The 25,047-nt window shown below is 49.5% G+C and overlaps 1 protein-coding gene across 6 annotated transcripts in view; it reads left to right on the top strand.

Moving 5' to 3' along the window:
• The window catches only part of GJC2 (gap junction protein gamma 2), a 104,220-nt gene that overhangs the window by 46,988 nt on the left and 32,185 nt on the right, over positions 1-25,047 (top strand). Inside the window, exon 1 of one of the 6 annotated variants that reach the window (XM_034759789.1) lies at positions 6,814-7,451. The exons of the other annotated variants lie outside the window; for them this stretch is intronic. The gene's annotated coding sequence lies outside the window, so the exon portion shown is untranslated. Of the gene's footprint in view, positions 1-6,813; positions 7,452-25,047 lie in introns of those variants that run through there. 6 annotated transcript variants of the gene reach the window in all.

Genomic DNA, 25,047 nt, shown 5'->3' on the forward strand with positions numbered 1-25,047 from the left:
TAACTTGTGTTTCAACAAATTATATCTCCCAGCAAGGCATCCAGTCTCGCTCTGAAGGCAACAAGAGATGGAGAAGCCACCACTTCCCTTGGTAGTCAGTTCAATGGTTAATCACCCTCGCTGTTTGTGCTTATTTAAGTACCTGTTTGAATCCCTCCCTATTCAGGGCTTAAGCGCATGCTTATGAGCTGTGCTGAATAGAGATGGCCTTAAGCATGCGCTTAAAACTAAGCCTACACTTAAGTGCTTTGTGGAGCTGGGAGCTTGGTGGCGGGGGGGAAACACAAACATTTCCCAGAGTTGCTGCTGCAGTCTAAATGGAGTTGCAACTTACACCCACCGGTGAGGACGTGTAACTTAAATGCTGGGGGGGTGGTTAGCAGGGAGTAGCAGGGCCTAGCAAGGGGGCACAGCAGAGTGAGTCAGTCCTGGGGAGCAGTATGGAAGAAGGCACGTGGGAGGAGATGAAGAGGTTGGTCACTGTCTCGGGCTGTGCCCTGGGGCACTATGCAAGCTACAATTGCTCCTTCCATTCCAATGCAGGGCCCGGTCTGACCTGCCCCACATGGACAGCCCTCCCCACAAGCTTCTGCATGCCACTGACACCCCTCTATTGCCAAGTGAGTGCAAAGAAACTACCCAGCTGGCATGCCAGGAATACAAGCAAAGAGGGCATAGGGACTGGTCAGAGAAGACTCATGGCTTGGCACCTGGCTTGTGATGCCACTACCCAAACCAGAGGACAAGCAGACAGGAGAGGACCAGAGACTGAGCAGGGTTGGGTGACCGCAGGGCTCTGAGGTTACGTCTACACTGCAATTAGACACCCGTGTCTGGCCCGTGCCAGCGGACTTGGGCTCGCGGGGCTGTTTAATTGCAGTGTAGACGTTCGGGCTCTGGCTGCAGCACAAACTCTGGGACCCTCCCACCTCGCAGTGTCCTAGAGTCTGGGCTCTTCTGAACCCGAACACCTGTAGCAAGTTAAACAACCCCTTAGCCCGAGCTCCGTGAGCCCAAGTCAGCTGGCACGGGCCAGCTGTGGGTTTCAGACATGCCCCGAGAGAGCTGTCAGCCCTTTGCCAAGAGCCCTTAGGGGAGCTTTTGGCTGTTTAGCTGGGAGAGGGAACTATTATGAGTGGATCTGTCAGCTGTTTGACAGTGGGCTGTGGGGGCCCTGCATGTGTAACCCCTACACCCCCTGGGTGTGGTGTTCTGAGAGAGAGATATCTCTCTATATAGATATATATATGTCAGTCGGTCTGCTCTACAGCCTTAGCTAAGGGCCCTATGGCTTTTAGCTCATGCATTTAGCTACAGAGGTCCCAGATGTGGAGAAAGTAAATAAGGAAAAGTTATTTTCTTGTTCCCGTAATATAAGAACTAGGGGCCACCAAATGAAATTAATGGGCAGCAGGTTTAAAACAAATAAAAGGAAGTTCTTCTTCACACAGCGCACAGTCAACCTGTGGAACTCCTTGCCTGAGGAGGTTGTGAAGGCTAACTATACCAGGGTTTAAAAGAGAACTAGATAAATTCATGGAGGTTAAGTCCATTAATGGCTATTAGCCACGATGGGTAAGGAATGGTGTCCCTAGCCTCTGTTTGTCAGAGGGTGGAGATGGATGGCAGGAGAGAGATCACTTGATCATTACCTGTTAGGTTCACTCCCTCTGGGGCACCTGACATTGGCCACTGTCGGAAGACAGGATACCGGGCTAGATGGATCTTTGGTCTGACCCAGTATGACCATTCTTATGTTCTTATGTTCGATCTTGCCCGCCGACGACCGGGGTCTGTTGCTGTTACACTTGGGCATGGAGCCATGTGATGTGGGTCCCACAGCAGCCTGCATAGACGCTGCATTAGGTGATGGCGGATGCCAGCAGCACCCTGTGTCATAAAGTCCAGCTCCCAGTGTGTACAAGGCAGCACAGCTATCCCCATCCACAGGCACACAATGTGCTACGCAGAACAAGTCGAAATCCTGGCCCCATTAAAGTCGATGGCAAAATTCCCATTGGACCCCAGGGAACCCCTGCAATAGCCACTTAAAACCAATGGGAGTTACAGGTGCTCACTCCAGGAGGATTTACCCTCTGTGGATAGTCCTAGGATAATTGCTCTGCCCTGGGAAGTAAATTAGCATCTGGTTTAATGTTGTTGGAGCTGCTGGAGAGATTAGATGGGGAACTGGGGAACATTTTCAGGAATATTTTTCTCCTGGAATTTGAAAAATTTCAACCAGCTCTAAATATTTTGTGTCCTTCATAATTTCCAACGGGGCACTTAGGGGTAAACCTAAAACTTTGCGATGGCTCCAGGGGTGCCTGATTCAGCCTGGCGCTGAGCGCCTCCTGAGGAAGACACGAGATGGCAGCTGCACCCTTAGCCATCCAGGAAGCCACTCAGGGCCCTCATGCCTCAGGCCCGTGGGTCTCACTCCGGCACTCAGTGAAGTAAATTGAAAGACTCGCCCATGGATTCCAGGCCCTTACTGACCAATTGGCCGGCTAAGTCTACGGACGCTGCAATCTCGTGCCTCGCTCATTGGAGGCTGGTGACATCTGGAAGAGGGAAGGGTGAAGTTGCACCTGGAGCGAGTTTACAGTACACCTCTACCTCGATATAACGCTGTCCTCGGGAGCCAAAAAATCTTATCGCGTTATAGGTGAAACCGCGTTCTATCGAACGTGCTTTGATCCACCGGAGTGTGCAGCCCCCCCCCCTCCCCCCGGAGCACTGCTTTACCGCGTTATATCCGAATTCGTGTTATATCGGGTCGCGTTCTATCGGGATAGAGGTGTAATGTAAAAGATGACCAATTGTCTGCCCCCACCCCAAGGAGTCTCCACTAATCTCACAGACTTTATAACAGCAGGCGCTGGGGCGAGATATGCAAAGAGTCTTAACTCTTCTGGCAAACTCACAAAATCAGCCGTTAGCTGAACAAAACATAAAAAGCACGAGGGAGCTGCAGGTTCTGCTCGGACCAGAGACGGATGGCAGGGGTGTGATTCGACTCTCCAATGTCCATTCCGGGATGCCGAAATGGGCTCCTCACTCACTGTGGATCAAAACCAGCCTAGAACAGTGAGGAAGTAAAATGACGCCGCTGCCCAAACAAAGGGAAGCAAAGGAGCCCTGGACTCCTAGGTAGATGTGTGCTGTTCCAGAGTGCCAGAGCGAAGGCTTTATTCTCCTTTAACCCCAAGTTACCACTAGATGGGGCACTGTCCTCCCCTAAAAAGAGGAGCACGGTTAAAAAACTTCCCTTGTGCAAAGCTACTTCAGTGAATCCAATTTAACAGGGCTGGGGTGAGTCAGGGAGGGAAAGGGGCATTTTTAATGACATGGCAACTGTGCTTTATAATTCTGCAAGCCACCAAATGTACTTGTAGAACATGCTTTCTTAGGTGGTTTTCAAAAAGACGGAAAACCCAGGCAATAGCTAGCCAGCCAGACTGTCTCTATTAGACCGACCACATCTTAATTTTAGGAGAGCTGGACTACTGAATAATGTATTCAAGGCCAGATGTTCAAAATAACTCTGCTCCCAAGAGCGCCCATGTAGGTACATATATAAGTGGACGGATTTTCAAGAGCCCCTGACTCTGTTACCCATTAAATGAACTTACCTGATTTTCAGCAACCAGCACTCAGCGTCTCCCATTGTTCTTACACTTGTAAATCTGGCCCTCAATGAATTTAGCTCTTTTTTCTGTTCGTAAATTACCCTCGGACAGGCTGTGATTTTCATTATTTTCTTGCTCCTTTGGAATTTTTCAGCCCAACATGCATCTCGCCATACACGTTGATCTATTCCCTTTGACTGCTGGCTCTTCGCAGTGTGTAATTGACCACTGGTGTCAGTTGGTATTTTTTTTCTCCCAGATTGGACGACTGAAACTTTTACCAATGGGAGAAGGTAAAAGGAGAGATTTCCACGTGGGCTGCCGAGTGCTTCCAGTGTGAACCCTGAACCAAAAAATTACTTGCCATGGAAAACTCATAAAAGGGGATGGAAATAGATGGAGATATCCCATCTCCTAGAACTGGAAGGGACCTCAAAAGGTCATTGAGTCCAGCCCCCTGCCTTCACAAGTACTGATTTTGCCCTAGATCCCAAGTGGCCCCCTCAAGGATTGAACTTCACAACCCTGGGTTTAGTAGGCAATGCTCAAACCACTGAGCTATCCCTCCCCTGTTTAGAAGGATATCACATCCTTCCAAAATGAGTTCTTGGAGCTAGTTCCTCTGATGATGTGAAGCAGCATAATGCCAATGGAGCTCTGCCAATTTATACCAGCTGCAGATCTGGCCCCTGGTTTTTATTTGAACAAATGTTCACAGACACCTTTTTTCCAGTATTCTCCTAATTCTGTTGTGGATCCTGACACAACAATTAAGGTCCTTGGGGAACTCCTTGCTGCCAGAACCCCAAGTCTAAAATTCTAATGCATATATAATATAGATGAGAAATTAGATGAAGTTATATGCATTTTCACTGCACTCATTGCCATAGTATCTAGGCACTAAAATATATGATTAAACTTGGACAGTCAGGTTTTAATCTGTTGCTTGAGACAGTTAGAACGGAGGGACTTTTACATAAGGCCTGAGGGTAGATTTAAAAAACAACAACAAAACTTTTGACTGTGTTATTCTTAAAATCCATGTCAACTTTTGCTTAGTTCTGAGTTTTACAAGCATCTACTTAAGACGAAAGGCGGGAAAAGCATCTTCTAAACAACCAGAGGCAATAAAGACCTGATCCAAGGCCCACTGAAGTCCAAAGAGACTTTCCATTGACTCCAATTGGGCTTAGGTGTTTTTCCAAAGCTACCAGAAGAGTCTACATTTCAGAACACTGATGCCTGATCAAATTTGAATTTAAACAGACCCCTCTCAGACACACTTTTATTGTCATCTCTTTCCTGTCCAGGACAATGCTATTGCTTGTTCTGCCCAGCCATTTCCTCAGCTCACTGCAGACAGAGCTAGTTAACCCAGTCCGCTGCACATGTTTAAGTTCCCATTTCCTTTCTGCTGCAACTGTTATTTTCCCCCCTGAAGTGCTTACAAATCACTGAACTGAGCCCTCTCCGTTCTGAGGGGGTGGAGGATGTGCTGGTCAATGTGCCGTCGTGCTCGGGCACTAATTTGCATGGGAGGTTTGTGACTCATTTGACTGGCTAATCTACATGATTCCACTCATCGCCATAGCATCCACAGCCTTCAACAGCGAAATTGTTTGTTTTCCAGTTATTGCTATTTCTATTAGAGTAGCGCCAGGAGGCCCGCACTGAAATCTAGGCCCGTTGTGCTAGGCGCTGTACAGACAGTGCCTGCTCTGCAGAGTTTCCAGTCTAAATAGATAGGCCAGGGGCGGGGAAAAAGGAGACTTGAGGCGCAGAGAGATGAAGTGAGCTGCCCAAGGGCAGACAGGAAGCCGGTGGCAGAACCAGAGCTTGAACCCAGCTCTCCTGGGTACCTGTCCCATGCCTTAACCATCCTTCTTGAACTCATGTCTTACTTAAATAGCATTGCACTGTAGATCAGTGTAGCAAGAACCAGCCACAGGGCCAGAGAGGTTGGAAAAGTGCTCATGGGAGCAAGGCCTTGTCAGCTCTATGTAGCCTTACTACCCCCACAGGTACCGCAGCTGTCTGCAGGAACGGCTCCTGCCTCTGCTTTAGTCCACAGGGCTCATGTACCCATCATCAACATGACTTTCCACAGGCTGTCTGCCACTGTCTGGGCCCTCCTGCATGTGATCTCTAGGAAGGCAATGCGCTGTGGTACATAGAATACCAGGCTATATTCACCAGTTCCCAATTCTGCCACCTCCTTTTTGTGTGAACCGAGCAAGTCACTTCACCTTTCAATGTCACAGCTTCCCCATCTGCACAGTGCGGGGTGACACAGAGTTTGCCCACATCTGTAGAGTGCTTTAAGATCCGGGGGAGAAAAATTCTATAGAGGGGATAAGCATCATTCTTCATGGCTGCCAGGTTATAGCACTTTTCTAGGACCTGGGTTAGAATCCAGCTCAGGACGTTAATGATCCATCCAGTGACGGATCCTTGGTTGATGTGAAATGAGTCTGATAGCTTCATTTCATTTCCTAATGGACAAGCATCGCTGAAACCACCAGCGCAGTTGAACCAATCAGCTCCTTTGTTGGCCAAGGATTGAATAGGCTTGATGACTCTACTCTCCTTTCCTCCCATGAGCTGCAGGCTGAGACACATTGGGAGGACCATGTGGGCAATCCAACATTGTTGTTGCTTGAGGGGTACCTGACCAGCGGATAAATGGTGGCTGTCATTTTCCAGGACTGTCACTCTAACACCTAGTCCCCTGAAAAGAAAGTGAACCTCTTTATCCCTGAAATAATTATTATGGGCAGAGGAATTTCAGCTTTGCGTCGTCCCATGCTGTGATGTATCATGCAAATTGACATAATCCATTATGTTGTCTGAACAGTGGCATTCAGGACATAGAGAGTGCTCCTCAGCTGTGAAATCTTACAGCTGTCTGTACTGTCGAATAAAATCCACAGTGGATCTGATGACTATGTCAGGGTTCAGGGCTTGTATTGAGAAGACAATGGGCACACACAGCGATTCACTTATCAGCAGTGTGCTGCTCGCTTGCTGTTCAAGGGAGTATCTCCTCTCCCCGATGTAACTATTCCTCCAAGGGCGTCCAGTGCTGAGAAGAACGTGCAAGACGCACAAGGATGGGAGACTGTATTTCAATGAAGCATTGTTGAATTAAAACAAGGCGCTGCATCCTGATTGGCTGCAGCTAGAGGTGCCCACAGTCGGACCACAACCCTCCGGCATAAAGCATTTTCTATACAAAGGGGCAGAAGGGAGAACCAAAGGCATGTGTAAGTGTGAGGCTGCAGCTGAACTGAACTACCCCCAGCTAAATCCGGGGCTCTGAAATACAGATGTTGGGTGGAGGCATGTGGATGCTGCACTAATCCTAGGCTGCTGGGTCATTGCTGCTCTGTCAGATCTGGGGAAAAGATGTTACTTAAAGGTTAGATGTGGTCTTGGTTATCAGACTGGTCTAACTGATCCAAGCAAATTCAAGAGAGGGACTGATTCATTGCCGGGTACTGGAAGGTTTTTGGGTGTGGTGCAGAGAAATATTTTAGACGCACATCATTGAAACTGTCTCCACCATGCCCAAAGCAGAAGGACCTGGCTATGGAGTTTAAGGATTCCATACGTAACCAACTGATTCAAAGTGTAAAACACAAGAAATTGGAGTGGGAGTTCAGGGCTGAGTTGGACTTTCCAGATGTGGTTGGATTGACTGCGTGGTGGGAGCTGACTAAGGTTTTCTAACCCCTGCTGCTTGGAAGGCTGTCAAATGGGACCTACCGAAGGGAAACAGAAGGTTCTGCCTGGAACGATGTGCGGTGAGTAACCCAAATGGTGAGCATTAACTAGGGGCTCTCCCCACACTCTTATCTTAGAGCTGTAGTTTGCTGCTCTCGTGAACTCAACCCCCTGAGATTTTGCTGATGTGCCACTGTGAGTTCAGAGAAAGTGTCTCTGAAAAGCTTCTCACATTTCTGGTGTGTGTGTGCGTGTGTGTGTGTGTGTGTGTGTATTTGATATATTTATTTATATATTTAAGCATTTGTGAATGGAAAGGTTCTCCAGATGGTCAGCTCCGGGCTAGAACTGAGCTGGAAGAGGCAGAGGGTTTTCTCTAAGAGCTGTTGGGTCCCAGACTTGTATGAACAGAATTTCAAACACTTTATGAAAGACACACATGGATGAATTAAATTAATGCTGCTTGGGCTGTGCGTGTTCTGGGAGCACTAAAATGACCAAAGATGTAAACATCACAACCCAAGTTGTTGGCTTGGAACAGGATTTAGATCTGTTTTTCTCCTGCTCTCTGTGGTCTCATGCCCTTAACAGCTTCATTGCTGACCTCAGTAATCCCATTTCTTAGCAATTCCTCTGTTCCAGAGAATTAAAACAATATTATATGACTTGTATCAAAATGTTTAGTGTGTTTACATGAGAGGGTAAATTGTTTGTCTTAAATTCTAAACTTTCCCTTAAACCATGAATTTTTAAATAATGTAGCAGTGGTGGAATCCCCTGCATTAAGAGAGAGGATAGTCTAGGGGCCAGGGCATGGCGCTGAGATGTTGGAGATCTCAGTTCAGTTCCTGGCTCAGCCACATGCTTCCTGAGTGACCTTACACAAATCACTGACTCTATGCCAGGCCTCGCTTCTCCATCTTTAAAAATGAGAGAATGGCTCATTACCTCACAGGGATGTGGTGAAAGTAAAACACACTAATGAGTGTGAGGTGTTCAGATACCACAGTGATGAATAGTAGTACCTACCTAGACAGCCCTTGAGACTGTTTTGGCCCCATCTTGGGAAGTGCAGATCGCCCTCAATGCCCACTGATGTTGGCCATTGCAGTCAACATCCTGTAGGGTGAAGGCGTCTAGCTACAGAAGAGATATACCGGGGATAGCAGCAATGCAAGTTACCCCACCAGAGAGTCTCTACCCTGAGCTGGACAACCACCTCCCAGGACAGAATAAATCCAGGTCCGTTCAGTCTAACTGGGGAGGGGGATGTTGTTGCTGTAGTAGTATAAATGCCTGTCCATTTGTGGTCTACCATCAACCAAACTCATTTCAGGTACCATACACATAGATGCCTCAGGGTTAGTGCCCTAGAAGTAGAATAGCTGTGAAGGAGAGTAGAGCTCTGAAAGCACCCTGAGCAGTGATATGCTGCCAACATTTTAACCAGGGGCTTCCTCAAATTTTTTTGGCTTAAGTCAGTATTGAGTACAGCGTTGCCTGGGTAAAATAGCCTTGTTTTCCCTTCTTCCCCCTAAAACTGAATCATTCCAGTTCTCTTTTCCTGCCAAAAAACCCATCAGTTCCATGCTCTTTCCCACTCCCAAGTCCCGCATCCTTCCTCGCTGGTACTTCTAGGCTTCTCCTCGAAACTGCCATTGAGATTCCCCTCTCGGCAGTTGTTCCTTGCAGCATCATTGGGGGCAGGTGGGTTGTTCTGAGGTCTCTGCTAGCAGCAGTGATGGCAGGTGAGACATCTCGCAGGCTCTGGTTGGAGTGGTTGAACAGATGAGGAGCGAGTCCTCTCTGGTGTTGGGCTGTGTGGCCAGCTGGCGAATGGCTCCTCTTTTGGTTCTTGTGGTGGGCCCGGTTTCGTTTTGAGTTTACAGGTCAGGCTCTGATCTAGGTTACACAGATGTAAATCCAGAGTGACACTGGTTGGGAATTTTTCAACTTTTTTTTTTTTTCTATGGGGTCAGAAAATGCTGATGCGTCAAAACCATAACTTTTCACGGGAAAGGGGCGGTTTGGACAAATTTCACTGGGCAGGCTTCTCAGATCCAGGGGTAGAATTTCCGATCAAAACCAGAAAGAGACAACGAGACAGAAACCCCCCAGAATAGCTAGATTCAAAGGCCAGAAGGGAACACTGTGACCATGTAGTCTGATGTCCTGCATAACACAGGCTGTGGAACTTCCCTGAAATAATTCCTAGAGCAGCTCTTTTAGAAAAAGCCAATGTGCTGGTGGTTAGCTCACTTACCCGGGATGTGGGAGATCCAGGAGCAAGTCCCTGCTTCGGAGCAAAGACATGACCCTGGGCTATGTTGCTTCTGGAAGGCAAGGATCAGAGGGATAGTGTGAGGTCTCATTTATTAGTGTGCATTGAGTCCATTGTGAGTCACAGGGGAAGGGTACTCGGGTAGTACAACCCGGGTGAGTGCTCCAATCGCCAAGCGATGGGTTACTGTGGGCGGGCATCTCTCCACCTTCCCTGGTGGAGCTGTTCCACTTTGTATAAATAATTTACATATCCATTGGGCCAGAGAGAAAGAGACTGACCCTCTAGCCTGAGGCTTCCTGGGATGTGGGAGACACAGGGACTGGAACATGTGTCTCCCACATCCCCCGAGTGCCGAAACCACCAGGCTATTCTGGGGTGGGTCTTTCTTTTCCTGTCTTTTTGTGACTTTTTTTTTTTTTGAAAGCTCTTGGCTTTTGTCCCAATGCAGAATGGGGCAAGTTTTGAAAGCTCATGGGACAGGATGGGAAAACCGTTTCTCACCCAGCATCACTTTACTGCTCCGGGTTTATCCTGGTGTAGTGGAGAAGCTGGCTCCCTGTTTTAAGGAGATTTAGGTTTTACTGATCCAGCTCTGAGCTGGATTAGCTCAACTTCGCAAAGGAAAAAAATAGCCATTGCTGCTACACGCAGCAAGGTGGGGTTTTGGCTGGTGTGACTTCGTCTGAGTAATGCACTAGGGTGGAGACAGGCGCAACAATTGAAGGGTCTACCCTCTCATGGCTCCCCAGAATGGGAGGCTTCCAAGGAACCAGCCAAAATAAATATTTTCAGCATAGGCAGGGATTGTCTGAAGTGGGTTGGAGGATGCAGGAATGTGCTACTGCCGGCAGCCAGGAAGGTGACATAACATTGTGTGTGACAAGACCCTGAACTCATTCATTGAAAGGAATTCAGGAGTCACTTTATTGTGTGCCAACTTTGCAACAGGAGCAGGGAATCATTTTGCAAAACCAGACCGATCCGGGGATGCATAGTCCCTATGCAGTCTAGTGTTGCTTTGGACAGGAGTTCCTGCCATGGTTTAAAGAAGAGTGTTCTTTCTTCCAAGATTTAATGGAGGTAGTTTGCACGGATGTCCATGAAAGATTAGGGAGCTGACAATCCTCAGGTCTACTGCAAAGGCAGATGATGCTCGTTAAGCGATTGTAAATTGGAATTCTTTCCAAACGGGGAGCGGGGAGAGTGCAGTTAGGTTGTTCATAATCTGCCTTGGTTTTGTGGCATCCGAGTATGGTGGGGCACCCGGGTGGTTCACCAGCAATCAAGCAGATGTATGGCACATGCTGCCATGCAGGGCTTGTTTAAGAGCTTGTGATAGGGCCTTTCATGGCTGGGCAGCCTAGTGGCTAGATTGTTGGTTGGTCTGGCCAAAGGGGGTGGTAGGGAGACCCAGGCCCTCCCTCTCCACTGGGTCCCAGCCCAGGGCCCTGTGTAGTTCAACCCCTAAACAGAGGGGATGGGTCTCCTTTTGGCAGGGGCTGTGTGTGGGGGTCAAGACCAGTTTCCCTGGGCTACTTCCTACAAGTCTCTTTAGTTTGGGGCGTGGCCCCACTAGTCCAGTTGCTCCCCAGTTGGGGCTTATCTGCAGGCTCCCCTTGGCAGGGGAAGACTTACTTGCCTCAAGTGGCTGTGCTGGCTGTCAGGTCGCTGATCCGTCGCTTCAGGCAGGCAAACAGACCTCCCCAGTCACCTCCCAACTGAGCCAGGCTCCCTTCTTTTGTCCCCCCTGCAGGCCTGGCATTGGCTGCAGGTATAGTGGGGCGGGGCTAGCTGAACCCACCGGTTTTCTTTAACCCCTGCTGTGCCAGGCGGCGGTTTCTCTGCTCCCTCGCAGAGCTGTTGTAAAGAGCTGGGTAAAGGAAGCCATTTGCAATGCACAATCATGGCCAACTTTATTGGTCCAACAAAACCCATCAAGAATGCTTCATATGCTTGAGCACCATCTACTAGCACATTTCCAGTGAACTAATGACCTCTGTATAGACAGAGCCCTCTCACAACAGACTGAGGTGGCTCTGGAGGTGAAACAGTGGTTCATTCTCCATCCCTATCCAATCCTTGGCCTCTCTACTGAGGTGAGAGGCTTTATATCCCATCACCAATCCCCTGAGCCATCACCCCTCCTCCACCCCCCTCTCCCTGTAATTTGGAATTCCAGTCTCAGCAAAATAATACTGGAAAGGAATAATAGACAGTAATACTCATGTCATCGTAACTTCCCCAGGCATCGGCGACAATAAAGGGGTCAGTTCCCATGGGCTGGAGAAGGTTGCCTTCATTTCAATAGCTGGAACTAGGTGTAGTTGAACTGCCCACACTGTGAAGTCAAACAATGTGATTTAGTGTCTGAAATGCTCTAGGTTTTTCTCTCTTGATGCATGGAAGGAGGGGCTGGCAGATGGAGGCAGGAAATGAAATCTGCATTCTCAAAGGCAATGACAATGGTGCTGTTCTACCGATCCTTTAATTTTCCGTTAGGCTTTGGAAAATGTTTCTTGGACATCGCAAATGGGCAATGAAACGAGGAGCAGAAAGTAACTGTGTTGGCCAAGGGAGAAAACATGCTTTCAACTGCATTTTGAAAAGGGTTGGAGGTGAAGTGATGGAGTAAAGCGGAGCTGAGGCCTTTCCAGATGGTGGGATCTGCAGACCAGAAAGCCCTTGCACCAGGCACGGTGACATCGTGTGCAAGGGAGCAGCGGGGATCTGAATTAGATGAGCAGAGTAGAGAACCAATGGACGATTTGGAAAAGAACAAGGGCAATAACAATAATTCACTGTGAAATGGCTCCTGGTATGGTTGGAGAGCCAGTGTGGTATTTGGGGAAGGAGGTGCCGGGGTTAATTTTCTCTGCACCCGCTGATGTCTGGAGGGCTGAGTCTTGGGGAGGACCCAGGGAAGGGACCTGCAGTAACCAAGATGAGAGGAGCTCAAGGCATAGGCCTGAGGGTGTTAGCAGGGGTGGAGCTGAGCAGGCGGTGTGCCACGGTGGTGGGAGGAGAGATCAAAGCGCCCAGGATAATGGTCAGTGTGTGGAAAGTAAAACCAAATGGAAAAATCTGTGTCTAGGACGGAGACAGAACAAGAGAAACAGCTGCATCCGAGGCAGCGTCTCCTGCCCGAGAGAAGAGAATTCACCGGGTCGGGGCAGCATCAATCTAGCTGGCCCAGAGGGGCTGCAGTGCAGAGGTGAATGCACCCGGGGAGCACAGGTGGGAGGGCAAGGCTGGCCACCATGAAAGATCCTCACCCAAGAGAGGAGAAGGAAAAGGAGATGGGGGAGTTCAGGACCGAGGGTAGAGAAAAAGGAGGGGAATGGAGAAAATACACTGGTGGGACTTGGGAACAACTCTACAGACGTCATTGGTGAAAAACTGGCATCAGCTACAAGAGGGGTCGGGGTGGTCTAGTGGACAGGGTGCTGGACGGGGACTTGAAAACTGCTTCTGTTCCCAGCTTGACCACTGTGTCTGTTAGCACATCTCCTCACCTTGCTGTGCCTGTGTCTCCACTCCCACCCCCGTGTCTTGTCTGTTTAGATCAGAAGCTCATTTTGGGGTAGGGCCTGTCCCGTATCATGTGTGTGCAGCACTTATCACAGCACGGCTCTGATCTTTGTTGGGGCCACTAATAAGAGTAGGCCCAGGCTCTGTGTGACCTCGGGCCTGTCCCTCAACATCCGTCCCTGTGGGTCCTCATCTATAAAATGGGGGTTTATCACCTCCACGGGGATGCGCTGAGGCTGAATTCATCAGTGTCTGTAAAGCCCTCTGCGACCCTGAGATGGAGGAGGAGTAGAAAGGCAGAGCATTGTTAACGGCAAATCTGTAAGGACCCCATTAAAATGTCAACATGAATCAGTGTTGGCGAGCAAAGACAACATGATATGCCAGGCCCGTTCTCCCTCCACCCATGGCAAACTGGGCTGAACACTGGTCTGCCTCAGATACCAAGAGGACTGGGTGGAGAGCTGAACAGGGCCGGCTCCAGGCACCAGCGCAGGAAGCAGGTGCTTGGGGCGGCCCATGGAAGGGGGTGGCACGTCCGGGCCTTCAGTGGCAATTCGGCGGCGGGTCCCTCCGTCCCTCTCGGACGGAAGGACCGGCTGCTGGATTGCTGCCGAAGAAAGAAGCGGCGCTTAGAGCAGCCGCCGAAGCGCCGCCGATCTTTTCTTTATCTTTTTTTTTTTTTTTTTTTTTTTCGCCGCTTGGGGCAGCAAAAAAGCTGGAGCCGGCCCTGATAACATTATTGGGATTTTTAATACTGCCGTGCCGTTTGTACCGTAGTGTATGAATGACAGATGAAGCATTCACTGTAAGTGAATGAAAGATGCAGCACGCAGGTGCTATTAATATCCAATACTATACTGCAGGGGTGGCCAACCTGTGACTCCGGAGCACATGCAGCTCTTCAGAAGTTAATATGCGGCTCCTTGCATAGGCGATGACTCCAAGGCTGGAGCTACAGGTGCCAACTTTCCAATGCGCTGTGGGGTGCTCACTGCTCAGCCCCTGCTCTGCCCCAGGTCCTGCCACCACTCCACCCCTTCCTGCAAGGCCCCTGCCCCTTCCCCCGAGCCTGCCATGCCCTCGCTTCTCCCCCCTCCCCACCAGAGCCTCCTGCGCACTGCAAAACAGCTGATTGCGGCGGGCGGGAGGTGTGGGGAGGGATGGGGAGGCGCTGATTGGCGGGGCTGCCAGTGGGCGGGAGGCGCTCAGGACTGGAGGGAGGTAGCGGATGGGGGGGGGCAGCTGACGTATTACTGTGGTTCTTTAGCAATGTTCATTGGTAAATTCTGGCTCCTTCTCCGGCTCAGGTTGGCCACCCCTGCTCTACTGCAATCACTGCTCGGTGTAATGCTTATTACTCGTATCCTGTAGGACTTTGGTGTCTGCTGTTTCTAGCTACCGGAGGGCCTTATATAAAAAAGTACTGTGGGGTTCTACATTGTTGGTCCAAAATACCGCATGGATTGTCACATTTTGGATTATTACTGTAGTTTTTTTTTCCTCTAAGGGGAGTGATAAAACACCCTTAGGTGTTTCCATTCTTACTTCATTATCCACCGGCACATGGATTGTGCTGAGGGTTTTTGTATAAACGAGGATGAACCAAAGATTGTAAGACTGGATTTTCAAGAACTCCCTCCCACATCATCCTTACCCCCTCCCTTTCCTGCCCAGGGCAAAGCTCTCTCTGTTGCAGAAGTTTTCAAACCCCGGTTGTAGCTTCTGTAACAACAAAGCACCCATCCGTCTTCAGAGGGCCAGATCCACAGCGGGTGTAAATCTGCATTGTTCCATTGAAATGAATGGCACTCTGAGTCATGCCAGCTCAGGGTCTAGCCAGAGACACTTTCTGCTAGCTGTACCCCAGTCCACGCTGCTTTAAGTTTCCTTTTTGTAACAAACTAAAGTAAAACCAGTTTCTTCAGGCCCTTATTTATCTGTTGTTTCTTTGGTGTGAATTCAGCTATGATCAAATTTGCAGACAACACCAAAACTGGAAGGGGGTGGCCAGTGTGCGTGGAAGATAAAACAATCAGCAAGAGGACCTGAGATCAGAACAGGGGTTCCTGCAAGATTCGGGACTAAAATCTGATCCCCAGGGGTAGGAAGTTATCAGCACCGACAGGGGCGGCTCTAGCTTTTTTGCCGCTCCAAGCACGGCAGGCAGGCCGCTTTCGGCGGCATGCCTGCGGGAGGTCCGCCGGTCCCACGGCTTCGGTGTACCCGCCGCCGAATTGCCGCCGAATCCGCAGGACTGGCGGACCTCCCGCTGGCATGCTGCCGAAGGCTGCCTGACTGCTGCCCTCGCAGGGACCGGCAGGGCACCCCCCGCGGCTTGCCGCCCCAGGCACGCGCTTGGAGCACTGGTGCCAGGAGCCGCCGCTGAGCACCGATATACAATGTAACCAAGAGGGAGCAGCCATTGTCCTGCAAGAGAGTCTGTTATTTGATTTATTTGTATTGCAGTAGCTCTTGTAGATCCCAGTGAGGATTGGGTTCCCAGGGTGCTAGGATCGCACACATGCATTCACTAGGATGACAGTCAGTTTTTCTCCATAACACCAAACAAATACTGCTTTTTTCACACAACTTGCACCCGAGAGCTGCTGCAGGAGAATTGTGGGGGCCGGGGATTGTGAGGTGCCCAGTGTGTCCCTTTAAGATCATGCCTCTGTTGGAACCCTGGAAGTTTCCACGGCCAATAGTGACGTTTAGTGCAAGAGGTGCTGGGGGTACACAAGCTGTTAGCTGTTCGAGCTCTGCTAATAACACATTAATAACCGGCACCTGTGTGTGCACGCACATCTGGATATGTCTTGAGAGGATTTCTGCCTTAAGGACTGGTCCACAGCATGAAACAGATGGAGAATCTCTGCTCTCTCTCTCTCTCTCTGTCCTAGAGCTGTGTACTGGCACCCAGCCCCATAGTACCTGCGTCCCTGCTCCATTGCATTGTCCCGCACTGAGTTGCAAAAGCATCACAAATTTTAAACAGCTTGGGAAGGGCTGACTGGTTTCCTCCACCCCACATCCCTCTTCCTTTTGCCTTATAAATGTTCATTCATGAAAAAATTCCCATAGTGTTGAAAGGGGGAAAACTGGCCTCCACTGATGTTCTTGCTTCATTTCCGCGCTCAGGCCATGGTATGAACGTGGTGGGATCTCCCTTTTTAATCTTTGTTTTCACAGCTGGATTTTTTTTTCTTTTCTGCTTTTTATTACAGCTCATTCTCCGGAATGGCTGGTTTTAGCGCAGTGTATGCGCTCGTGTTTCCATGCTTGAACCAAAAACCCTGCCAGATTCCAGCTAGGCAGAAGAAGAGGTTGAAACTTGTCTGAGGAAGGGTGAACTGGGAAGCCAGTGAGTAAAAGCAAAAACTCACGGCACAAGCAGATATTTGAAAGGCCCCGCAGTTGTAAAAAACAAATAGAAAAATAATGCCCCATGGTGATGACAGAAACAGATCTGTGCCCTTTGCGTTCAAGGAAGCCTTGGCACTCACAAGGATTCTTCCCAGTGGTAATTGATTATGATTGGGTCGAATCCTGAAGTCTTTATTAAGTGGGCATTCGGCCCCTACTTCAGCAAAATGCTATTAAAGTCAGTGGGAGTTTGGCTGAGTAAAGGCAGAGTAAGAGATGAAGGGTGGTCATATCGGGAAGGTGCCGGCATCAGATTCAGGAGACCTGGATGCTATTCCTGCCTCTGCCACAGACTCTGTTTGACCTTGGGCAAGTCATTTAATCTTCCTGTGCCTCGCCTGTAAAATAAGGATAAAAATATTCTGTTATATAACTCTCTTGGCTAGTTAACTAGATAGTAAACTCTTCAAGGCAGGAGCTGTCTCTTTGTGTGTGTGTGTGTGTGTGTGTGTGTGTGTGTGTGTGTGTGGCACGGTGGGGCCTTAATCTCTGTTGAGGCCTCAGGGTAACGAACAATAATTATCAAGATTTGGTCCCCACTGACTTCAGTAAGTGTTTGGCCTCAGTGAAGCCCTTCAGGATTTATAGGCATAATGTTCTTGTTAATGGATTTCCTTCATATAACCCCATTGATTTGCATGGCACTTTAGAAACCCAGAGGAAGCAATTCCCTGCCCCAAAGAATTTACAGGCTACACACACACACACACACACACACACACACACACACACACAGCTCCTGCCCTGAAGAGTTTACTATCTAGCTAACTAGCCAAGAGAGTTATATAACAGAATAGACTTCATAGACTTTAAAGCCAGAAGGGACCACTGTGATCATCTAGTCTGACCTCCTGTATAACGCAGGACATAGGACTCCCATGAACTAATTCCTGCTTCAAGTGTAGTAGCTGCAGTTGAACTAGAACATCTCCCTTAGAAAAACATCCACTCTTGATCTGAAGATTTACAGTGATGGAGAATCCACCAGAACCCTTGGTGAGCTGTTCCAATGGTTAATTACCTTCACTGTTTAGAATGTGTGTCTTATTTCCAGTCTGAATTTGTCAAGCTCCAACTTCCAGCCATTGGATCTTGTTATACCATCGTTTGCTAAATTAGAGAGCCCTCTGTTACCGTATTTCTCGTCTCCGTGGTACCGAGGCATGCTGATTTTAAAAACGTCTTTCTTTAGTACCTGCTATTTAACATCCTCCTTAGTTATTGTTTGGAATGGAAAATATTTTTTCATCAATGTATGATATAACTACATCATCTGGCGTGCCCCAAATACAGAAGAGATATATTTATTGAACGTTTCTGCCTTTTCTGCATTATTATTGATAGTTCTACCATTTCCAGCTGGTACTTGACAAGTACCATTATTAGGATTCCCTATTTTTCTGATATATCTAAAACATTGGTTCCCAAACTGGGGGGCATGAAGAAATTCTAAGGGGGGGCACAAGGCTGCCCGGCCCTTGAGCTCCTGGCCGGGGAGGATAGCCCTCGGCCCCTCCCCTTCTGTCCACCCTCCCCTGTAGTTATGCTGCCTCACGGGCAGCTTGCACCCGTCCACCTCCCAGGCTTTCCAATAAGCCAGTCCTGCTGCTCTGAGCGGCCTGGTAAGGGGGAGCGGGGGGAGGAGGGATTGGATAAGGGGCAGGCGGTCCCAGGGGGGTGGTGGCAGTCAGGGGACAGGGAGCGGTTGGATGGGGCAGAGATTCTGGGGGTGGTGGTCAGGAGACAGAGAGCCGGGGGGGTTGGATAGGCGTGGGAGTTCCAGGGGGCCTGTCAAGGGTGGGGGGTGTGGATAGTGGTCAGGGCAGTCAGGAGACAGGGAGCAGGGGGGGTTGGATAGGGGGTGGGGTCCTGGGGGGCGGGGATCCCGGGAGAGGGCAGTCAGGGGACAAGGAGCAGGGGGGGTTGGATAGGAGGTGTGGTCCCAGGAGGGGGTGGTCAGGGGACAAGGATGGGGGGGTTGGATGATGGTAAAGGAGAGGTGGGGGGCGTGAGGGTTTCTCAAAAATTAAAAAGGGGGCGTGATGCCAAAAAATTTGGGAACCGCTGATCTAAAACAACAACACTTCCTCCCCCCCACCCAATAAAACCCCACACTTCTTTCAATTGTCCTTAACTCTTCTGGCTATGGAGTTCTCCTAGTGTCCTTTTGCATACCTTATCGATTTTCTACAATTTCTAGCTTCTAATTTGTATTCATTGCTATCAACATCTCTCTTTTCCCATTTGTTTTTATATATCTAATTATAGCTGCTTTCTCTTCCCCTCTTAGCCCAGCTATTTTTTTATTTTTTTTTTTAACCAGTGTAGCATTCTTTCTCAATTGTGGGGTTGTGACTTTTTGGGCATTTAGTAAAACGTTATTAAATAATTCCCAGTAAAATCAGTCACATTTTTCTGTTTAAATTCTGTCTCCCATATGATTTGATTCCTAATTGTTTTGTGAAATTGGTCCTTATAAAGCACCAAGTGCTTATATTACTGGTTTAGACTGTATTCTGTTTACCCATAACAAAATGCATCATAAGGCTTTATCCAATGGGCAGACTTCCCATTGATTTCAGTAGGGGGTAGGGGCAGGCCCTAAGTTATGCAAGACCAAAAAAACCTACAAGACACAGAACAAGGGAAGCTTGTAAAGAGATTCGTGGTGGAAGAGGAGGTAGGAAGACGTTCCTGGAAGAGAAGGAGGGATCTCTCTAGGTTCTTACATTGGTGTTCAGCATTGGTTGTACCTGATAGGGATGGACTGATACGAACTGAGTAGTGGGAGAGGAAGACAACCTTTGCAGCAGAATTTTTGCTACATTTTCAGGAGGAAGTTTACAGAGCATATAATGTTCAGTATCTTCCTTGGTGATAGAGCTGATCAGAAAATGGAAACGAAATTTCATGGGCATTTTCAAAACTGTTTCCATTTCACACGGTTCAAATTGGACCCATCTGTTCTGAAAGTGTCACAGTTTATCGATTAATAATATTTTTAGTGTAATCATGCTTGAATTCATTTTTAAACATTTGCATTATCCATAAATGAAAACTGCATTCAAAATCATTATTGAGCAGTCTTCATATACCCAAATCCACCCTTTCAATCAACAAAAACATTCAATACCTATTTCAAAGACAATTTAGATGAAAATTTCAATTTTGAAATATCAACAAAACTTTTGCAAAAACTGGGAAATGTCAAAGATGTCAACAATTTTTTGTGAAAAATTCCGTTTTTTGAAAAAAGGCCTTTTTCCATCGGGGGAAAAAATATTTGCATGAGGCAATGTTGACCGAACCTACTTAGGATATTTGCCATGGGTAAGGAAGCCTACCGTGCACAGCACATTGTGAGGAGGGGGAACATTGACCAGTATACCCAGCCAAGCCTTGTTTGAAAACTGCCTTGCGAATTACAATGTCCACGCAGAGCAGACAGGCCCTCGACTTCCACGTGTCATCTGCAAAACTCTCCACAGAGTAAACTGACTCTCTGATAGCTAATCTCTCTCTCTACCAAAGGAATTGGATGACCTGATTTCAATCTTTGTCTTGGAAAGATGAACCTACCCTGCTGAGATCTGAACCAGTATAGATGTTCCAAAGGTGATTGTTACACTTATCTGGGCCAAGCAATATGACCACGGGGATGGGGTGTGGTAGGGTCCATTCCCACCTGTGACAGTGAGGTACTATGCAGTCTCTTTGCATCCATATCCCCATCTGTAAGCAGGCCTTGATACTTACCCACCTTTTATAAAGTGCTTTAAGATCAGCTGATGAAAAGTTCTATAGCCATGTGCTGATTTTTATTGTCTCTCTCCTTGGTGCTGGGAATCAATAGCTTCCTGATGTGAGGTGTGAAGCAAAAAAAAAAAAAAATGCGTAAACCCTGACCTGAGAACAGCTGACCTATCCAATGTCAGAGGGGTTAGTATCCATCTATGTAAACACTTTCAGGAAGCCCGCTGTTCATTTTCTACAGCGGTCTGCTCTCTCCTTCAAATCAGACTTGCCATCCAGCCGTTAACAAATGTACTGAGTGACAGCACAGCTTTCACCAACGCTGCTCCTCTCGTTGATTGGAAGGGGAAGGTATTGTACCTGGTCAGGGTTGATGTGCATGTAATTGTCTGTATGTGCATAAAGATAGAGGGGTGTGTGTGTGTGTGTGTGTATCTGTGTATAATATAGGCTATTTAAATATTTAGTAGCAAAAGCTACACAAGAATGCTAAATCTTGGTTAATATATTAAAATACAGCTGCCTGAAGAAACTCATGAAGATCAAGCAGGGATTCTGGCCAGCAGGATAAGAAGGAGCGTGTAGTAATGTTTCCGTTTATTTTAATTTTGAGTTGTTTGCAGTCGGCAAGGGCACATTCACCCCATTTGTTTCCTCGTTTATCGCATTCTGGTTTTCTTTTTCCTCCATTCAGGCCTTATTAGTAGTGGAAAAACAAGGCACAAAGTTGGATTTAAGCATCTGGCAATTTCGTGTTGGCTGTTGCCTTTGTGTCTCTGGCCTCCTTATTTAGCTGGTTTGGGACTCCTGAAATATGATGTCTGGTGTTCACCATTGTCAACTTGCAACTTCTTCTGCATAGGCTCCTCTTTGCTTTCTGCCTTTCCCTGCCACACTGGCCTTTCTGAAATCGGGCTTACATTAGCGGCTTTGATGATTATGTGCACTGATGTCCATATGTTGTTGCCGCTGCTAATAGTACATTAAGAATTGTCTCTTGGGATCAGACTATAATGTAAGCCTATAGCACCAGACGATAATAATTAGATAAATCATGATGCTGGATAGTACAGTCTTTTCTCCCTCACCACTGTTCTGTCCCCGTCTCTGAACCAGTTGGCTGTTGCACTGTATCCCAGAGGTGGCTGCATTTCCGGGGTACTCTGTGAAATGAAGCGCTTGGTCCTGCAGTCAGCCAAAACTCCCATTGGCTTCAGTGGGCATTTTGCCAGAGCGAGGACTGCAGGATTGGGTCCCTAGCGTAAGAAATACAAATGCTGACGTCTTTTCTGAATGCTGACGTCTTTTCTGAAGCCGAGGCTTTCGAAAGCAAGTGCCTAAATATGGCCTGAGGGGTGGAATTTTTAAAAGCACCTAAGTGAGTTGGGAGCACTCAATAGGATTTTGGCTCCTAGGTCACTTAGGCACTTCTGAAAATCCCACCCAGGCATCTAACTTTAGGCACCTGAGTAAACAGCCTGATTTCTAAAGTGCCAACCACCCAGCCGCTGACACTGGGGTCACAGGGTGCTCATCACGTCTGAAACTCGGGCCACTTATTCAAGGGGCCTGAAGATGGATGTTGGAGCCTAACACTAGGTTCCTGTTGTTACAAGTCTTGCCTAAGTCTCCATTTGGTCCTTGTTCAAGCGAAATTGCCGAAATTGCCGTCAATGAGCGTTCTGCCTGGGGCAGCGGCTGAATGAAGACTTCAAGGTTTGATGCTGTCAGGGGTAAAATGGTTGTCATTTAGTGACTCCATCTTCCCACCTCCTCGTCTGTAGCTGGCTGGATTTAAGAGGGGAGTTAAACAGAAGAAGATGGTTTGAAAAGGAACCAGAGACTGTATCAGCAAGAGCTTCCTCGTGTTCCTCCTTTATCTGCTCTTTACATCTCTTTTCAAACAGAGCGAGGCATCTGAACGAAACACGCCTGGCTTTTAACAAAACAGTCCCTTGAAATATGCATTTCTTTGTGTGAGGCTCTGATCCTGTTCACCGAAGGTCCCATGCAGGCACGGACTTTATAGTAGCTAAAAAGTCTCCCTGGTGTGCCAGACGTTAGCAAAGTTTCATCATATTCAGGCCAGTACAAGCAAACCGGCACGGGGCCCTGCAGCTCAGCCTCCCATCATCACCCCGGGAATGCACAGGCCTTTCCCATCTGGAAGCTAGTCTGTGCTGATTCGCAGCGGATTTTCCCATTGGAACTCTTTCCAGTCCCTCTGTGATGATTTTGCTGGGGTTGGGCTGTGGCTGTTGTAGTCTGCCCATTTTGATTTTTGCTGGCCTATCGAGGATTAATTTGGGAATGAAAAAAGAGACTGAACTCTTGATTCCAGAGTCTCATGTTGGCCCCTCCCACAGTACAGCCCACAGCTGGGGACAAGGAAATCTCTGTGAGGTTCCCCTCCTGGAGGGCCCTATTCGCTCTGCCTTGTGCCGTGTGATGGGCGCCATCTTAGCTGATACTGGGGATTAAAGCAGGGACTTCCAGAGCTTAAAGCATGAGCTGCTGTAGCTTGAGCTAGAGCCAAGGCACTGCAGGTGGGGCTGTAATGGACCCATAGGTGGCAGGTAAAATAGGCCAGGGAAGCCGCTGCCACAGGACGCTGTTTGCAGGTGTTTAGTTATTATTATGCACCATGCAGGTTCCGGGGCAGCTGAGGCAGCGGTATCTGGACTCTAGGGAGATGAGTAGCAGATACCAGCTCCTCAGCCGCCCCGGAACCTGCCTGGCGCATATAAAAAGCTCAACATTCTTCTACTGGGCAGCTGGGGGAGGCGTGCTGCCTTTCCATCCAGCGCGGCCCAGGCCAGCCCGGGGCCGGCATTGCTTGGGCTGCTGGGGCCGGGGCCGGTGTGGCTGGGCCAGTGCTGCTCAGATCGGGGCTGCTCGGAGTGCTGGAGCCAGCCCAGGACGGGGTTGCTTGGGCTGGTGTGGCTGGGGCTGGCCCAGGGCTTGAGTCGGTCGACTGGCGTGGCCCAGGTCGGGCCTGAGGCAGCTGGGGCCAGCCCTGCTTGGGCCAGCCCTGGGCCAGGGCCGCTCTGGCCGGCCTGGGGCCGGGGCTGCTCGGGCTGGGGCTGCTTGGGCCGGCCCGGGGCTCCTCCGGCGGCAAGGGGGGGCAGTGTTGGGTTCCGATGGGCCCGATGCTTCTATGGCTGGGGGGGGGGGGCAGAGGGGCCTCAGGGCTCCTCCGTGGGGGAGTATGGCGGGGCCTCGTGCGGAAGGGGCGGGGCCAGAGGGCTAGCCTTCCCGAAGGCAGTGTCCACCCTCTCTACCCATGCATATCCCCTGTGGATAGGGCAAAGTGGGGACTTGTAACACACACTCATCAGTGGCTTATAGTCATTTAGTCAGGGCAGCAAGCAGTAGGCCTGGAGTTGCCCCCACATCACTCCATCAGGGAGCTGTGGTTCCCCAGCAACCTGAGTAATAGGCTGTGTGATCCACCCCCAAATCTCAGAGATCCCTCAATGTCTACGGGAGGCCAGGGGTATCCGTGCAGAGGCCCCCTGCCTCCACGCTGGTTCTGGAGCCCCAGTTCCACCACCCCTGCTCCCTGGGGTATCATAGCTGTAGTGATACAACCCTACCAAGGGCTTCCTGTGGGGTCCCCCTTAAAGAGCCGGGGGCCATAAGAAAGTGAGTTCAGCCTCAGGCTGTATCACCTCCTACAGAGCTAATGGGGTGGGGAATGATGTGTATCTGGGCCTCTGTCCCCTGCATGACTAGACCTTGCCACGTCCTGTGCCTGGCTCTCAACCGCTCGAGTGCCCTCTGCCTCCAGGGTGAGGAGGACGGTGCTGTGTAGGCAGCAGAAACCTCCTTTTGCGAGCAGGAAGGGCTAGGTCCGTGCCCAGCCAGAATCCCGTCTCCCACATGCGGACCGAGAGGGCGGGGCCAGGACCAGCAGAGTCAGTGGAAGTTGTTCAGCCACAGCTGAGGAAAGGGTATGGACCTTATCTGTGAAGTCCCTCTTGAATTCTTCCTGTTTATTTGTGCATTGTGGTAGCACCAGGAGACTACAACCCCCACTGTGCTGGGAGCTGCTCAAACACAGGCCAGAGAGACCCAAAAAGCTTAGTTAGCTTAATTGCAACCATAGGGTTACCATTCGTCCGGATTTCCCCGGACATGTCCTCCTTTTGTGTGCTAAAAATAGCGTCCGGGGGAATTTGTAAAGCACTCACAATGTCCGGGATTTCCCCCTCCCCCGGCAGAGCAGAGCGAGCGGCTGGGAGGGCTGCAGGAAAGTCCCGGGCTGGACTCCGGAGCAGCTTCCTCCTCCCACCCCCCCCCTCCCTCCCTGCATTCTGAGCCGGCAGCTCCTCCTCCTGCAGCCCGCTCCGGCAGCTCTGTGCAGGGCCAGGGACCGGGTTTTGTTGTGCTGGGGAGCGCAGCCACGTGTCCGGCTGGCACAGAGCCCAACACCCTGTTCTGAGCAGCAGGGTAAGGGGGGGCAGGAGAAGGGACAGGGAGGTTCTGGAGGGGGCATACGAGTTCGGGGGGGAGCTGTCAGGGGGCAGGAGTGGGGAGAGGGATCGGAGCAGTCAGGGGACAGGGAGCAGAGGGGTTTAGATGGGTTGGGAGTTCTGGGGGGGCTGTCAGGGGGCAGGAGTGTGGAGAGGGATCGGAGCAGTCAGGGGACAGGGAGCAGAGGGGTTTAGATGGGTTGGGAGTTCTGGGGGGGCTGTCAGG

The sequence above is a fragment of the Trachemys scripta genome, chromosome 2 (assembly GCF_013100865.1).
Source record: "Trachemys scripta elegans isolate TJP31775 chromosome 2, CAS_Tse_1.0, whole genome shotgun sequence".
Classification (NCBI taxonomy): Eukaryota; Metazoa; Chordata; order Testudines; family Emydidae; genus Trachemys; species Trachemys scripta.